Genomic DNA, 18,993 nt, shown 5'->3' on the forward strand with positions numbered 1-18,993 from the left:
GACCAGCCTTTTTTTTGCAGGAGTTGCTTTAAGTATGGCCATACTAAGGAAAATTGCAGTGTGGGAAAATGTTGCAGAAACTGTGGTTTGCCTGGGCATGAAGCTGCAGAATGTCCTCAGGCACGAAAGTGTGACATATGTGGGGATACTGGTCATGTTATGAGGAGCTGCCCTAAAGGGCCTGAGGAAATGGCTAAGGATACGAGAAGGCTGCATGAACAGCTTAATGTACCATCACATTCTGGGAGTGGAATAGTTAACAGGAGTGAGAGTAATGCTGAAACACCTGCTGTTAATGAGGCTGAGCTGCTGGAACAGGAGAGGCAGTTTAAGTTTAAAGTGGAGATGGTGGAAAGATATGGGTTTAAGACTGTGTGGGAGGCTGAGAAAGGCAATGTGCCTGCTTCAGTTGTTGGACAAGTTGTCTCCCCTGTTTCACAAGTCAGTTCCTCCCCTCCTGCTTTGAGTGGCACTGCTAACATAGCAGAGTTTCCAGACACCTCAGCAAGTCCTTCTGATAGCAATGCTACAGCATCCTTGCAATGTCATTGGAGTGAATCCGAATCTGATTTTGACACCGTGTCTGGTTGTGGAAGTAGTCCTGCAACTGTTAGGAGTTCAGACGATCTGGATGGTTTTACCTCTGTAAATAGGAATCGTGGAGTAGCGACTGGTAGCGCTTTAAAGCGCCCACGGCTGGATGTGAAGGTTGCAGTAACTACAAGTAATCGTTTTGAAGGCCTGCCAGTAGAAGAGGGTGATATGGAGGTAGCCAGCCAGGAGGTGGTGGTGATGGCTGGTCAGCCTGTCTCAGATACTGGCATGCAGTCTGCTGGGTGTTTGCCTGGCACAGTTGATGCTACAGTCCCTATGGAAGCTATTGATCAGCCTGCTCAGTGTATTCAGACTGAGGGTGGTGTGCAGGGGGATTCGCCTGCTCAGCCTTTTTTGAGCACTGGTGATGTTGAATCCTTTATTGATGTATGTAGTGGGAAATGAATGTTGGCAATGTAGTCATGATGTAATGTGCTGCTTTCTTATAATTTGCCTGGCGCGATGTCTATATCTATAATTTCCCAAAATGTAAGGGTATTTAAGTCCAATGCCAGGAGAGCCGCAATTTTGGAAGATATTAGGGCTAAAGGGGGGGATTTAATTTGTTTACAGGAGTGTGGCATATGTGAAGCTCCTAAACAAGATGAATGGCCACATGGTGCTGCAATATGGTCTGGTTCTGCATTAAATAGAAATGATGGCGTGGGGGTATTAGCCCAGAGTAGGGAGATTTCCTTTGAATCCTATGTCATTATTGAGCAGGGTCGTTGCATTTTGGTTGATATTTGTTTTAGAGGGATTAAATTAAGGGTCATTAATGTTTATGCGCCAGTTAATTTGATTGAGCGCAAAGAGTTGTTTGAAAAGATTGTATATTTTTTACCAGGTAAAACACCTGTTATTTTGATTGGTGACATGAATTGTATAATTGAGGTGCAGGGAAGGCAGAGCGTTTGTACGAGTAAGGTGGATGTGACTGGTAATATGTTAAAAAGAATGATTGTGGATTTTGATTTAGTGGATGCTGCAAGTGTGTGTACTGGTGGTAAGCCATTATTTACTTATAAGGCTGATAGAGGAATGATTGAGTCTCGTTTGGATTATGTTTTTGTTACTAAAGTTTTGAAGTGTGTTAGTTTTGTGCAAGTGAGTGTGTCTTACTCTGATCATGAGTGTCTGATATGTAAGGTAGAATGTAAGAATGGTGTGAGGCATGGGAAAGGTGTGTGGAAGCTGAATGTACGGTTGCTTGAAGATGACCAAGTTAGAAAACATTTCTTTAAAAATTATGCTAAATGGCAGATGTGTAAAAGTGAGTTTGTGAATGTGCTTGATTGGTGGGAATGGGTGAAGATGAAAGTGGGTGTGTTTTTCAGAAGAAGTGGCCATATTGTGGCTCGGCGCAAGCGTAATAGGTATGAATGGTTGAATAAGAGATTGTGGTTTTTGTATAGGATGAGAGAAATGGGGCAAGAGGTTGCAGATGATATTAAGGCAGTGAGGTTTGAGGTGAATAAGATGTTGGAGGAGAGGGGTAGACAGATTATATATAGTGCGAAAGTTGAACATATGGAGAAGGATGAAAGATGTAGCAGGTTTTTTTTCAAAAAGATATGTGGAGGGTCTAAGGCTATGGATGTGGTATTGGATGATCGTGGTATGGAAGTGGGTGCGGAAGATGTTATGTTTGAGGTTGAGAAATTTTATAAGAAATTGTATGAATGGAAGGTGGGTGATGGAGATATGCAGAGTGAGGTGTTGAGTGCTGTTAGTGAAAAAGTCAATATGGGTGATTGTGATTTATTATTGAATGATATGTCTGAGGATGAGGTGAAAGATGTATTGAAGAGCATGGGGAGGAATAAATCTCCTGGTAAGGATGGTTTGCCTGTTGAATTTTATATGAGTATGTGGGATGTTGTGAAAGTTGATTTGGTTGAAGTCATGCGTTATATTTTTGTGAATGGCCAGATGAATGATTCTATGAAAGAAGGTGTGGTTGTTTTAATTCATAAAAAAGGTGATAGGCGGTGTTTGGCAAATTGGAGGCCTATTACACTATTGAACTCCGATTATAAGTTGTTTGCAAAGCTGATAGCATGTCGTATGAGAGTGGTTATTAGTCAGGTGATTGGTGAGGAGCAGGTATGTGCGGTCCCAGGACGTCGTATGCATGATAATTTAATGTTGTTGCGTGATATGATAGGTGATTGTCTAGTAAGAAAGCAGAAGATGTATGTGATGGCGCTTGATTTCGAAAAAGCATATGATAGAGTGTCTCATGTATTTATGTTTAATGTTCTGGTGCGGATGGGTTTTCCTGGGGAGTTTGTGAATAAGATTAGATGTTTGTATGCAGGTGCTTGTAGTAGATTGTTGGTGAATGGGTATTTGAGTGAGCATGTTAGTATTGAGTCTGGGGTACGTCAGGGTTGTCCTTTGTCTCCTATTATGTTCATTTGTGTGCTGGAGCCTTTGTTATGTATGTTGCGTAGGGATAAGGTTGTTAGAGGTTTTTTGGTGCCTGGAAGTAATGGGAGATGTGTGAAAACACTAGCTTATATGGATGATGTGGTTGTTGTGGGTGGAAGTAAGGTTACTTTGGACAGAGCAAAATTATTAATACAGTTGTTTTGTGGGGCATCTGCCTTTAAGGTTAATTGGGACAAGTCCAAAGTGAAAGGGTTTGGGGACAGTAGTGTGAGGGATAGTCAGATGGAGTGTGTGTCAGGTGGGATAAAGGTGTTAGGGGTTATTTTTGATGAGTGTCTGAATGGTAAGGAAAGTTGGGATGAAGTAGGGAGGAAAGTGGCTAAAAAGCTTAACTTTTGGAATTTAAGAAAATTGACTATGTTTGGGAAGGTTCTAATTATTAAAGCAGTGGTGTTACCTATGTTATTGCATATTGCAAATGTGTTTCCGCCAGGTTCCCGGGGTGTGAGGAAGATTAATAGAATGCTGTTTCTTTTCTTTTGGGGATGTAAGATGGAGCGTCTGAAACGTGAACATGTGATGAAAGAGTGGCAGAATGGAGGTATGAGGTTTCCAAATTTAGAAGTGTATTTTGGGTTGAATTATATTGCTCAAGTTTTGAGATTGATGGAGATTGATAGTAAGGCTGCTTATATGATGAAATATATGGCTGGTTGGATGATGTGTGGCTTGAAGTGGCGTGTCAGGGAAAATGCAGTGCCAATGGCGTTTAGAGTGTGTAATTGGTATAGTGTGATTGAAGTGTTTGTGAGGAAATTTGATTTATTAGGGGTGAGTGTGAAGGACTTCAGAGAAAGGAAGAATGTTATTAAAATGTTGAAGGGGCGTGAGGAGGTTTGTCTTATTGATGGTTTGACTTCCACAGATAGTGTGAGAACATGGAAGATGATTAATGTGAGTGGTTTGAATAATAGACAGAGGGAGGTGGTATGGATGAAGCTTCATGGTGTGTTGTCTGTGAGACAAGTGCTGTTGAAAAGACATTTGGTTTTGTCAGAAGAGTGTCCACGGGAAGGGTGTAGAGGTTTTGAGAGTGTGATCCATTTGTTTTGGAATTGTTCATATGCACAGCGTGTGTGGAAGGATTTGGGTGGTTTGATAAAAGAGTTGTCTGGGATTCAGGTGATGTCATGGAAGGTGGCTATGTTTGGGCTGGGTGCGTGTGGTAGTGTGAATGAAAGGTTGCTGTGGCTAATTATGGTATGTGTTTCGGAAGTTTTGTGGGATGTTAGGAATATTTATGTGTTTAGACGAGATGATATTGATGCAAGGGAATGTATTCATATGATACTGGGGAAACTTTACACATGTTATATGTGGGATAAGCATGCTGGTGGGGGGGAGGATGCAGAGGGGTTGTGGAAACATAGGAAATGGAAAGAAATTGTTTGTTTAAGTTAGCTGGGGTGGGAGGAGTGCTAGTGTTTTAGGGATGATTTTTTTGTAGTATGTTTATAATTTGTTTAAGGGGTGGTGTTATTTCAGTGATAGTACTTATTGGTGTTTTTGTTATTAATAAGTTTTGTGGAAAGGATCTATGTCTTTGTTTGTTGTTTTTTTTCTGGTAAGTTAATATAATGTACAGTAATTGGAATTTTTCTTTTGGTGGATGAAACCTAATGATGAGTTGTTAGATACTTCAAACAGTGGCTGTATCCCTTTTGGGAATGGAGAAGTTATCTTACACCTGAACGGTTTCAAAAAAAAAAAAATGTAGCAGGATGTGATCCTCGGCCATTTTGGCTAGGACCAGGTGTGGTGTAATTGCTGCATCTGGTCTGGTTGGAAGGAATCAGGGTCTCCTTGCTAGGGGATCCTGGGACGTTGATTTGTGATTGCCTACTGCTGTTTGGAGTCCTTGAGGCTGCCAGGATGTCTGGATTGAAGAATACCATTCGCTTTAAATATGCTGAGGAGGTTACTGGTCAAAGAAGAACCCTGCGTACTTTATGGGACAGAATTTTGGTTGGTCTGGCTGGGGTAAGTAAGGAGGAGATTTACTGTATTCAAGAGTTTCCTTCAACTGGGATTTATGATGTGACTTTTTGCCATCCTGAGAACTGCCTGAATGCATTTGAGAGGGTTAAAACCTTTGCAAAAGACCCTTTATTACATGGAATTGAGGTGTTGCCTTTATTTATGGGAGCAGAGAGGCCATTAACGGTGCACATGTACAACCCCTTTGTGGAGCCAGACATTATTAGAGCTTTTCTGTCCAGGTATTGCTCTTCAGTTCGTGGAGGAATTCGCCTAGAAAATTATGTCGGCATATTTAACGGCAAGACTAAATTTTGGGTACGCTTGAGACTGGATCCCAGTGGCATTGGTGGAGTTATGCACCCTCCTGGGAACTTTAATATTGGAGGAGCTAGAGGGTACTTGTTTTATCCTGACCAGCCTTTTTTTTGCAGGAGTTGCTTTAAGTATGGCCATACTAAGGAAAATTGCAGTGTGGGAAAATGTTGCAGAAACTGTGGTTTGCCTGGGCATGAAGCTGCAGAATGTCCTCAGGCACGAAAGTGTGACATATGTGGGGATACTGGTCATGTTATGAGGAGCTGCCCTAAAGGGCCTGAGGAAATGGCTAAGGATACGAGAAGGCTGCATGAACAGCTTAATGTACCATCACATTCTGGGAGTGGAATAGTTAACAGGAGTGAGAGTAATGCTGAAACACCTGCTGTTAATGAGGCTGAGCTGCTGGAACAGGAGAGGCAGTTTAAGTTTAAAGTGGAGATGGTGGAAAGATATGGGTTTAAGACTGTGTGGGAGGCTGAGAAAGGCAATGTGCCTGCTTCAGTTGTTGGACAAGTTGTCTCCCCTGTTTCACAAGTCAGTTCCTCCCCTCCTGCTTTGAGTGGCACTGCTAACATAGCAGAGTTTCCAGACACCTCAGCAAGTCCTTCTGATAGCAATGCTACAGCATCCTTGCAATGTCATTGGAGTGAATCCGAATCTGATTTTGACACCGTGTCTGGTTGTGGAAGTAGTCCTGCAACTGTTAGGAGTTCAGACGATCTGGATGGTTTTACCTCTGTAAATAGGAATCGTGGAGTAGCGACTGGTAGCGCTTTAAAGCGCCCACGGCTGGATGTGAAGGTTGCAGTAACTACAAGTAATCGTTTTGAAGGCCTGCCAGTAGAAGAGGGTGATATGGAGGTAGCCAGCCAGGAGGTGGTGGTGATGGCTGGTCAGCCTGTCTCAGATACTGGCATGCAGTCTGCTGGGTGTTTGCCTGGCACAGTTGATGCTACAGTCCCTATGGAAGCTATTGATCAGCCTGCTCAGTGTATTCAGACTGAGGGTGGTGTGCAGGGGGATTCGCCTGCTCAGCCTTTTTTGAGCACTGGTGATGTTGAATCCTTTATTGATGTATGTAGTGGGAAATGAATGTTGGCAATGTAGTCATGATGTAATGTGCTGCTTTCTTATAATTTGCCTGGCGCGATGTCTATATCTATAATTTCCCAAAATGTAAGGGTATTTAAGTCCAATGCCAGGAGAGCCGCAATTTTGGAAGATATTAGGGCTAAAGGGGGGGATTTAATTTGTTTACAGGAGTGTGGCATATGTGAAGCTCCTAAACAAGATGAATGGCCACATGGTGCTGCAATATGGTCTGGTTCTGCATTAAATAGAAATGATGGCGTGGGGGTATTAGCCCAGAGTAGGGAGATTTCCTTTGAATCCTATGTCATTATTGAGCAGGGTCGTTGCATTTTGGTTGATATTTGTTTTAGAGGGATTAAATTAAGGGTCATTAATGTTTATGCGCCAGTTAATTTGATTGAGCGCAAAGAGTTGTTTGAAAAGATTGTATATTTTTTACCAGGTAAAACACCTGTTATTTTGATTGGTGACATGAATTGTATAATTGAGGTGCAGGGAAGGCAGAGCGTTTGTACGAGTAAGGTGGATGTGACTGGTAATATGTTAAAAAGAATGATTGTGGATTTTGATTTAGTGGATGCTGCAAGTGTGTGTACTGGTGGTAAGCCATTATTTACTTATAAGGCTGATAGAGGAATGATTGAGTCTCGTTTGGATTATGTTTTTGTTACTAAAGTTTTGAAGTGTGTTAGTTTTGTGCAAGTGAGTGTGTCTTACTCTGATCATGAGTGTCTGATATGTAAGGTAGAATGTAAGAATGGTGTGAGGCATGGGAAAGGTGTGTGGAAGCTGAATGTACGGTTGCTTGAAGATGACCAAGTTAGAAAACATTTCTTTAAAAATTATGCTAAATGGCAGATGTGTAAAAGTGAGTTTGTGAATGTGCTTGATTGGTGGGAATGGGTGAAGATGAAAGTGGGTGTGTTTTTCAGAAGAAGTGGCCATATTGTGGCTCGGCGCAAGCGTAATAGGTATGAATGGTTGAATAAGAGATTGTGGTTTTTGTATAGGATGAGAGAAATGGGGCAAGAGGTTGCAGATGATATTAAGGCAGTGAGGTTTGAGGTGAATAAGATGTTGGAGGAGAGGGGTAGACAGATTATATATAGTGCGAAAGTTGAACATATGGAGAAGGATGAAAGATGTAGCAGGTTTTTTTTCAAAAAGATATGTGGAGGGTCTAAGGCTATGGATGTGGTATTGGATGATCGTGGTATGGAAGTGGGTGCGGAAGATGTTATGTTTGAGGTTGAGAAATTTTATAAGAAATTGTATGAATGGAAGGTGGGTGATGGAGATATGCAGAGTGAGGTGTTGAGTGCTGTTAGTGAAAAAGTCAATATGGGTGATTGTGATTTATTATTGAATGATATGTCTGAGGATGAGGTGAAAGATGTATTGAAGAGCATGGGGAGGAATAAATCTCCTGGTAAGGATGGTTTGCCTGTTGAATTTTATATGAGTATGTGGGATGTTGTGAAAGTTGATTTGGTTGAAGTCATGCGTTATATTTTTGTGAATGGCCAGATGAATGATTCTATGAAAGAAGGTGTGGTTGTTTTAATTCATAAAAAAGGTGATAGGCGGTGTTTGGCAAATTGGAGGCCTATTACACTATTGAACTCCGATTATAAGTTGTTTGCAAAGCTGATAGCATGTCGTATGAGAGTGGTTATTAGTCAGGTGATTGGTGAGGAGCAGGTATGTGCGGTCCCAGGACGTCGTATGCATGATAATTTAATGTTGTTGCGTGATATGATAGGTGATTGTCTAGTAAGAAAGCAGAAGATGTATGTGATGGCGCTTGATTTCGAAAAAGCATATGATAGAGTGTCTCATGTATTTATGTTTAATGTTCTGGTGCGGATGGGTTTTCCTGGGGAGTTTGTGAATAAGATTAGATGTTTGTATGCAGGTGCTTGTAGTAGATTGTTGGTGAATGGGTATTTGAGTGAGCATGTTAGTATTGAGTCTGGGGTACGTCAGGGTTGTCCTTTGTCTCCTATTATGTTCATTTGTGTGCTTGAGCCTTTGTTATGTATGTTGCGTAGGGATAAGGTTGTTAGAGGTTTTTTGGTGCCTGGAAGTAATGGGAGATGTGTGAAAACACTAGCTTATATGGATGATGTGGTTGTTGTGGGTGGAAGTAAGGTTACTTTGGACAGAGCAAAATTATTAATACAGTTGTTTTGTGGGGCATCTGCCTTTAAGGTTAATTGGGACAAGTCCAAAGTGAAAGGGTTTGGGGACAGTAGTGTGAGGGATAGTCAGATGGAGTGTGTGTCAGGTGGGATAAAGGTGTTAGGGGTTATTTTTGATGAGTGTCTGAATGGTAAGGAAAGTTGGGATGAAGTAGGGAGGAAAGTGGCTAAAAAGCTTAACTTTTGGAATTTAAGAAAATTGACTATGTTTGGGAAGGTTCTAATTATTAAAGCAGTGGTGTTACCTATGTTATTGCATATTGCAAATGTGTTTCCGCCAGGTTCCCGGGGTGTGAGGAAGATTAATAGAATGCTGTTTCTTTTCTTTTGGGGATGTAAGATGGAGCGTCTGAAACGTGAACATGTGATGAAAGAGTGGCAGAATGGAGGTATGAGGTTTCCAAATTTAGAAGTGTATTTTGGGTTGAATTATATTGCTCAAGTTTTGAGATTGATGGAGATTGATAGTAAGGCTGCTTATATGATGAAATATATGGCTGGTTGGATGATGTGTGGCTTGAAGTGGCGTGTCAGGGAAAATGCAGTGCCAATGGCGTTTAGAGTGTGTAATTGGTATAGTGTGATTGAAGTGTTTGTGAGGAAATTTGATTTATTAGGGGTGAGTGTGAAGGACTTCAGAGAAAGGAAGAATGTTATTAAAATGTTGAAGGGGCGTGAGGAGGTTTGTCTTATTGATGGTTTGACTTCCACAGATAGTGTGAGAACATGGAAGATGATTAATGTGAGTGGTTTGAATAATAGACAGAGGGAGGTGGTATGGATGAAGCTTCATGGTGTGTTGTCTGTGAGACAAGTGCTGTTGAAAAGACATTTGGTTTTGTCAGAAGAGTGTCCACGGGAAGGGTGTAGAGGTTTTGAGAGTGTGATCCATTTGTTTTGGAATTGTTCATATGCACAGCGTGTGTGGAAGGATTTGGGTGGTTTGATAAAAGAGTTGTCTGGGATTCAGGTGATGTCATGGAAGGTGGCTATGTTTGGGCTGGGTGCGTGTGGTAGTGTGAATGAAAGGTTGCTGTGGCTAATTATGGTATGTGTTTCGGAAGTTTTGTGGGATGTTAGGAATATTTATGTGTTTAGACGAGATGATATTGATGCAAGGGAATGTATTCATATGATACTGGGGAAACTTTACACATGTTATATGTGGGATAAGCATGCTGGTGGGGGGGAGGATGCAGAGGGGTTGTGGAAACATAGGAAATGGAAAGAAATTGTTTGTTTAAGTTAGCTGGGGTGGGAGGAGTGCTAGTGTTTTAGGGATGATTTTTTTGTAGTATGTTTATAATTTGTTTAAGGGGTGGTGTTATTTCAGTGATAGTACTTATTGGTGTTTTTGTTATTAATAAGTTTTGTGGAAAGGAAAAAAAAAAAAAAAAAAAAAAAATGTGATGTAACAAAGTTGGAGTTTGTTCCCAAGCCTAGTGTTGGATGGGAGCCTGCAGACCCTTGTATTCTAAGGAGCCTTTTGGCGCCATGGATGTCAAAGATGGGCTTCATGGTTCTGACTTGATGGGGAGAAATGAGGCTCATGTGCCCAGTGCATTTTTGCTGTTTCTTGAATGATTGGAGCACTCCCCTAGGTCACTTCAGGCCTAATGGCATGATGCTGTACTGCTGCAGCCAATAGGTTTTGCTTGGTACTGTGGAAAAATCTACCATGATCCAATACAGGGAAGCCTTAGTTCTAGACAGCGCTGTAGTGCATAACCACAACCTCAAGAACATCACGGGTCCTATATATATTTATATATATATTATTTTTTTTTTATTATTATTATTGTTTTTTACAGAAGCCATAGAAGTATGCTCCAATCACCCAGGAGAGTGTAAAAGCATGCTGTGCAAATAAGCACCATTTCTCTTTAACCCACAAAAGCCAAAGACCCATCATCACAGAGCACCAGGGTACACCTTAGATTCAGGGTCTTCAGGCTCTCTTATGTCTCAAAGCTTGGGGGCTGCGCTTCTGATTTGGTACTTATCAGACACAAGCAGCTACCTCACATAGAGAGACATTGAGAATTGCTGATGAACACAATGGGTAGTTTAAATCATATACTATTACAATTAGGGAGAGCTATTTTTAAATAAAAAATAAATACATGTATATATTTATTAGAATTTCCAGTACTTATCATATGCTAATTACCAGTAATTCAATGCTTAAATGTTAACTAAGCAGATAGATAGCGCACACATTACTTCATTTATAAGCATAAAGTTTAGCTGCAAAGTATTTTGCATATATACAAATTATGTTGCAGCTGGTACATTTTAAGTGTAAATGAAGTAATATTTGCACTGTTTGCCCACTTAGTTGACTTTAAAAGATTAAATATATGATGCTTAGCATATGGTAAGTATTATAAATGTAAACACATATACATTGATTTATAATGGTATTTGATATAAAGTGGTTTATAAAAAGATTATTTATGCTTTGTTCTCAAGTATGGTCAGCTCATTGGGTCAGAGCTTGGGCTGGTAGTTAGAAACTGCAGCAGTAAATTAGGAGCATGGTATCTAGGAGACAGGACTGCAACTCCAAACCAAACAGCAGATGCACCCCTGTATTTGTGTCCTTTTCTCCGATATATGTTTTTTCATTTGGCCTGGTTCAATTTCCCCCCCATGCTTTCCTTCTCCTTTTTAATCTACACTTTAATTTCTTTGATTTAATGTTACCAAAAGAGAGCAGAGGATTTCAATGTCATTTAGAGCCTTGGAGTTATTACTTTTTTTTTCAATTCATCTCTATGTTATCAATTTAACATATGCAGACTTTTTTCCCTCCCTCTCTTTCTCTCTGGGTGCATGATTTGTGAATGCACTGCCTCCTGCAAGCCTCTGCCACATCCACAAACCAACTGGCAGCCTTTCTTTCTTCATGTCTTCTCTCGGCAGTTAATCAGACAGTCTAGAACCTTAATTGGAATGTTAACAGTGTTTACAGAATGTTCAGGAGTCTACGGAATATTCATACTGTCCACAGAATGTTCAGGAGTGGCTGCCATGCAGTCACCATGGCATTAGAATGTAAACAGTCAGCTAGCAGATTCTGCCACTATAACAACATTCTTCTATGATGTCACAATCTACTGCTGCTTATAACCATTGCACTTCCTTGAAGAAGCCCACTTGAGGGAGACAAAGACCTCAAGATTCATCATATCACTGCTTGTTCTTGCAAATGGAGAAAATGAATGCCTCCAGCTGGTCCAAAGTCAAACAATGAGGAAAATTCAAGCATTACACACCTAAAATATATTTTCAAAATATGACAGAAATTATCTGAATAGTAAATGTGAACTACTCTAGCATATTTTGCCTCAATATAGAAATGTAACAAATATCCAAGTTGTTGGAAGTAATGGAGAGCAATTCATGCCTCCAACAGTTGTATCCATGTGGTTGCCCCTGCAATGGTGCGAAAAAGTCAAAACCGGAGACCTGATAAACAATTTCCAAATGGCATTGCAGAAGTGTCATAGGGGTTGGATAATCATAACACAATAGAATATATTCATTATTTAATTAGCCAATCCTCCGCAAATACATCCACTTTACAGGGACTTTGACTTTAGTCCCAGAATTAGGCCTGAATAGAGGCAGATAAATGGAGACAAGACATGGAGGCAAAATGCGACACCAAAAGATCAGTCCTCTTCTTATCAGTTGTTTAATGAATCATATGAAGTGTTTATAAATGCAAAAGTGCAAACAGGTGAGTGCAGCAGCAGGTTGTATTGACATGTGATTGTAGAACAAGCACTGGGGGCATAGGCCTCATTTCTCCCCATCCCCTCAGAGCAAAATGGCCCCCATTGAGGGGAAAAAAATGAATCTTCAGGTCCCCCTTCACCGATACTAGTGGGACCCATGAGCACCCTTGATCCCTGGAGCCATTTTTTTTCAATAAATGGTCTCCTTAATTGTAATGGCATATGATTTATACTACCCCTAATGGTATTTGTGATTTCTGTTCCTTTCTTCCACATGTTACATGGCTACTTTTGTATGTGATGTAACAAAGTTGGAGTTTGTTCCCAAGCCTAGTGTTGGATGGGAGCCTGCAGACCCTTGTATTCTAAGGAGCCTTTTGGTGCCATGGATGTCAAAGATGGGCTTCATGGTTCTGACTTGAAGGGGAGAAATGAGGCTCATGTGCCCAGTGCATTTTTGCTGTTTCTTGAATGATTGGAGCACTCCCCTAGGTCACTTCAGGCCTAACGGCATGATGCTGTACTGCTGCAGCCAATAGGTTTTGCTTGGTACTGTGGAAAAATCTACCATGATCCAATACAGGGAAGCCTTAGTTCTAGACAGCGCTGTAGTGCATAACCACAACCTCAAGAACATCACGGGTCCTATATATATATATATATTTATATATATATATTTATATATATTATTATTTTTTTTATTATTATTGTTTTTTACAGAAGCCATAGAAGGATGCTCCAATCACCCAGGAGAGTGTAAAAGCATGCTGTGCAAATAAGCACCATTTCTCTTTAACCCACAAAAGCCAAAGACCCATCATCACAGAGCACCAGGGTACACCTTAGATTCAGGGTCTTCAGGCTCTCTTATGTCTCAAAGCTTGGGGGCTGCGCTTCTGATTTGGTACTTATCAGACACAAGCAGCTATCTCACATAGAGAGACATTGATAATTGCTGATGAACACAATGGGTAGTTTAAATCATATACTATTACAATTAGGGAGAGCTATTTTTAAATAAAAAATAAATACATGTATATATTTATTAGAATTTCCAGTACTTATCATATGCTAATTACCAGTAATTCAATGCTTAAATGTTAACTAAGCAGATAGATAGCGCACACATTACTTCATTTATAAGCATAAAGTTTAGCTGCAAAGTATTTTGCATATATACAAATTATGTTGCAGCTGGTACATTTTAAGTGTAAATGAAGTAATATTTGCACTGTTTGCCCACTTAGTTGACTTTAAAAGATTAAATATATGATGCTTAGCATATGGTAAGTATTATAAATGTAAACACATATACATTGATTTATAATGGTATTTGATATAAAGTGGTTTATAAAAAGATTATTTATGCTTTGTTCTCAAGTATGGTCAGCTCATTGGGTCAGAGCTTGGGCTGGTAGTTAGAAACTGCAGCAGTAAATTAGGAGCATGGTATCTAGGAGACAGCACTGCAACTCCAAACCAAACAGCAGATGCACCCCTGTATTTGTGTCCTTTTCTCCGATATATGTTTTTTCATTTGGCCTGGTTCAATTCCCCCCCCATGCTTTCCTTCTCCTTTTTAATCTACACTTTAATTTCTTTGATTTAATGTTACCAAAAGAGAGCAGAGGATTTCAATGTCATTTAGAGCCTTGGAGTTATTACTTTTTTTTTCAATTCATCTCTATGTTATCAATTTAACATATGCAGACTTTTTTCCCTCCCTCTCTTTCTCTCTGGGTGCATGATTTGTGAATGCACTGCCTCCTGCAAGCCTCTGCCACATCCACAAACCAACTGGCAGCCTTTCTTTCTTCATGTCTTCTCTCGGCAGTTAATCAGACAGTCTAGAACCTTAATTGGAATGTTAACAGTGTTTACAGAATGTTCAGGAGTCTACGGAATATTCATACTGTCCACAGAATGTTCAGGAGTGGCTGCCATGCAGTCACCATGGCATTAGAATGTAAACAGTCAGCTAGCAGATTCTGCCACTATAACAACATTCTTCTATGATGTCACAATCTACTGCTGCTTATAACCATTGCACTTCCTTGAAGAAGCCCACTTGAGGGAGACAAAGACCTCAAGATTCATCATATCACTGCTTGTTCTTGCAAATGGAGAAAATGAATGCCTCCAGCTGGTCCAAAGTCAAACAATGAGGAAAATTCAAGCATTACACACCTAAAATATATTTTCAAAATATGACAGAAATTATCTGAATAGTAAATGTGAACTACTCTAGCATATTTTGCCTCAATATAGAAATGTAACAAATATCCAAGTTGTTGGAAGTAATGGAGAGCAATTCATGCCTCCAACAGTTGTATCCATGTGGTTGCCCCTGCAATGGTGCGAAAAAGTCAAAACCGGAGACCTGATAAACAATTTCCAAATGGCATTGCAGAAGTGTCATAGGGGTTGGATAATCATAACACAATAGAATATATTCATTATTTAATTAGCCAATCCTCCGCAAATACATCCACTTTACAGGGACTTTGACTTTAGTCCCAGAATTAGGGCCGGAATAGAGGCAGATAAATGGAGACAAGACATGGAGGCAAAATGCGACACCAAAAGATCAGTCCTCTTCTTATCAGTTGTTTAATGAATCATATGAAGTGTTTATAAATGCAAAAGTGCAAACAGGTGAGTGCAGCAGCAGGTTGTATTGACATGTGATTGTAGAACAAGCACTGGGGGCATAGGCCTCATTTCTCCCCATCCCCTCAGAGCAAAATGGCCCCCATTGAGGGGAAAAAAATGAATCTTCAGGTCCCCCTTCACCGATACTAGTGGGACCCATGAGCACCCTTGATCCCTGGAGCCATTTTTTTTCAATAAATGGTCTCCTTAATTGTAATGGCATATGATTTATACTACCCCTAATGGTATTTGTGATTTCTGTTCCTTTCTTCCACATGTTACATGGCTACTTTTGTATGTGATGTAACAAAGTTGGAGTTTGTTCCCAAGCCTAGTGTTGGATGGGAGCCTGCAGACCCTTGTATTCTAAGGAGCCTTTTGGCGCCATGGATGTCAAAGATGGGCTTCATGGTTCTGACTTGATGGGGGGAAATGAGGCTCATGTGCCCAGTGCATTTTTGCTGTTTCTTGAATGATTGGAGCACTCCCCTAGGTCACTTCAGGCCTAACGGCATGATGCTGTACTGCTGCAGCCAATAGGTTTTGCTTGGTACTGTGGAAAAATCTACCATGATCCAATACAGGGAAGCCTTAGTTCTAGACAGCGCTGTAGTGCATAACCACAACCTCAAGAACATCACGGGTCCTATATATATTTATATATATATTATTTTTTTTTTATTATTATTGTTTTTTACAGAAGCCATAGAAGTATGCTCCAATCACCCAGGAGAGTGTAAAAGCATGCTGTGCAAATAAGCACCATTTCTCTTTAACCCACAAAAGCCAAAGACCCATCATCACAGAGCACCAGGGTACACCTTAGATTCAGGGTCTTCAGGCTCTCTTATGTCTCAAAGCTTGGGGGCTGCGCTTCTGATTTGGTACTTATCAGACACAAGCAGCTACCTCACATAGAGAGACATTGAGAATTGCTGATGAACACAATGGGTAGTTTAAATCATATACTATTACAATTAGGGAGAGCTATTTTTAAATAAAAAATAAATACATGTATATATTTATTAGAATTTCCAGTACTTATCATATGCTAATTACCAGTAATTCAATGCTTAAATGTTAACTAAGCAGATAGATAGCGCACACATTACTTCATTTATAAGCATAAAGTTTAGCTGCAAAGTATTTTGCATATATACAAATTATGTTGCAGCTGGTACATTTTAAGTGTAAATGAAGTAATATTTGCACTGTTTGCCCACTTAGTTGACTTTAAAAGATTAAATATATGATGCTTAGCATATGGTAAGTATTATAAATGTAAACACATATACATTGATTTATAATGGTATTTGATATAAAGTGGTTTATAAAAAGATTATTTATGCTTTGTTCTCAAGTATGGTCAGCTCATTGGGTCAGAGCTTGGGCTGGTAGTTAGAAACTGCAGCAGTAAATTAGGAGCATGGTATCTAGGAGACAGCACTGCAACTCCAAACCAAACAGCAGATGCACCCCTGTATTTGTGTCCTTTTCTCCGATATATGTTTTTTCATTTGGCCTGGTTCAATTCCCCCCCCATGCTTTCCTTCTCCTTTTTAATCTACACTTTAATTTCTTTGATTTAATGTTACCAAAAGAGAGCAGAGGATTTCAATGTCATTTAGAGCCTTGGAGTTATTACTTTTTTTTTCAATTCATCTCTATGTTATCAATTTAACATATGCAGACTTTTTTCCCTCCCTCTCTTTCTCTCTGGGTGCATGATTTGTGAATGCACTGCCTCCTGCAAGCCTCTGCCACATCCACAAACCAACTGGCAGCCTTTCTTTCTTCATGTCTTCTCTCGGCAGTTAATCAGACAGTCTAGAACCTTAATTGGAATGTTAACAGTGTTTACAGAATGTTCAGGAGTCTACGGAATATTCATACTGTCCACAGAATGTTCAGGAGTGGCTGCCATGCAGTCACCATGGCATTAGAATGTAAACAGTCAGCTAGCAGATTCTGCCACTATAACAACATTCTTCTATGATGTCACAATCTACTGCTGCTTATAACCATTGCACTTCCTTGAAGAAGCCCACTTGAGGGAGACAAAGACCTCAAGATTCATCATATCACTGCTTGTTCTTGCAAATGGAGAAAATGAATGCCTCCAGCTGGTCCAAAGTCAAACAATGAGGAAAATTCAAGCATTACACACCTAAAATATATTTTCAAAATATGACAGAAATTATCTGAATAGTAAATGTGAACTACTCTAGCATATTTTGCCTCAATATAGAAATGTAACAAATATCCAAGTTGTTGGAAGTAATGGAGAGCAATTCATGCCTCCAACAGTTGTATCCATGTGGTTGCCCCTGCAATGGTGCGAAAAAGTCAAAACCGGAGACCTGATAAACAATTTCCAAATGGCATTGCAGAAGTGTCATAGGGGTTGGATAATCATAACACAATAGAATATATTCATTATTTAATTAGCCAATCCTCCGCAAATACATCCACTTTACAGGGACTTTGACTTTAGTCCCAGAATTAGGGCCGGAATAGAGGCAGATAAATGGAGACAAGACATGGAGGCAAAATGCGACACCAAAAGATCAGTCCTCTTCTTATCAGTTGTTTAATGAATCATATGAAGTGTTTATAAATGCAAAAGTGCAAACAGGTGAGTGCAGCAGCAGGTTGTATTGACATGTGATTGTAGAACAAGCACTGGGGGCATAGGCCTCATTTCTCCCCATCCCCTCAGAGCAAAATGGCCCCCATTGAGGGGAAAAAAATGAATCTTCAGGTCCCCCTTCACCGATACTAGTGGGACCCATGAGCACCCTTGATCCCTGGAGCCATTTTTTTTCAATAAATGGTCTCCTTAATTGTAATGGCATATGATTTATACTACCCCTAATGGTATTTGTGATTTCTGTTCCTTTCTTCCACATGTTACATGGCTACTTTTGTATGTGATGTAACAAAGTTGGAGTTTGTTCCCAAGCCTAGTGTTGGATGGGAGCCTGCAGACCCTTGTATTCTAAGGAGCCTTTTGGCGCCATGGATGTCAAAGATGGGCTTCATGGTTCTGACTTGATGGGGGGAAATGAGGCTCATGTGCCCAGTGCATTTTTGCTGTTTCTTGAATGATTGGAGCACTCCCCTAGGTCACTTCAGGCCTAACGGCATGATGCTGTACTGCTGCAGCCAATAGGTTTTGCTTGGTACTGTGGAAAAATCTACCATGATCCAATACAGGGAAGCCTTAGTTCTAGACAGCGCTGTAGTGCATAACCACAACCTCAAGAACATCACGGGTCCTATATATATTTATATATATATTATTTTTTTTTTATTATTATTGTTTTTTACAGAAGCCATAGAAGTATGCTCCAATCACCCAGGAGAGTGTAAAAGCATGCTGTGCAAATAAGCACCATTTCTCTTTAACCCACAAAAGCCAAAGACCCATCATCACAGAGCACCAGGGTACACCTTAGATTCAGGGTCTTCAGGCTCTCTTATGTCTCAAAGCTTGGGGGCTGCGCTTCTGATTTGGTACTTATCAGACACAAGCAGCTACCTCACATAGAGAGACATTGAGAATTGCTGATGAACACAATGGGTAGTTTAAATCATATACTATTACAATTAGGGAGAGCTATTTTTAAATAAAAAATAAATACATGTATATATTTATTAGAATTTCCAGTACTTATCATATGCTAATTACCAGTAATTCAATGCTTAAATGTTAACTAAGCAGATAGATAGCGCACACATTACTTCATTTATAAGCATAAAGTTTAGCTGCAAAGTATTTTGCATATATACAAATTATGTTGCAGCTGGTACATTTTAAGTGTAAATGAAGTAATATTTGCACTGTTTGCCCACTTAGTTGACTTTAAAAGATTAAATATATGATGCTTAGCATATGGTAAGTATTATAAATGTAAACACATATACATTGATTTATAATGGTATTTGATATAAAGTGG

This window comes from Taudactylus pleione, unplaced genomic scaffold (assembly GCF_031769625.1).
Source record: "Taudactylus pleione unplaced genomic scaffold, aTauple2 ptg000399l, whole genome shotgun sequence".
Classification (NCBI taxonomy): domain Eukaryota; kingdom Metazoa; phylum Chordata; class Amphibia; order Anura; family Myobatrachidae; genus Taudactylus; species Taudactylus pleione.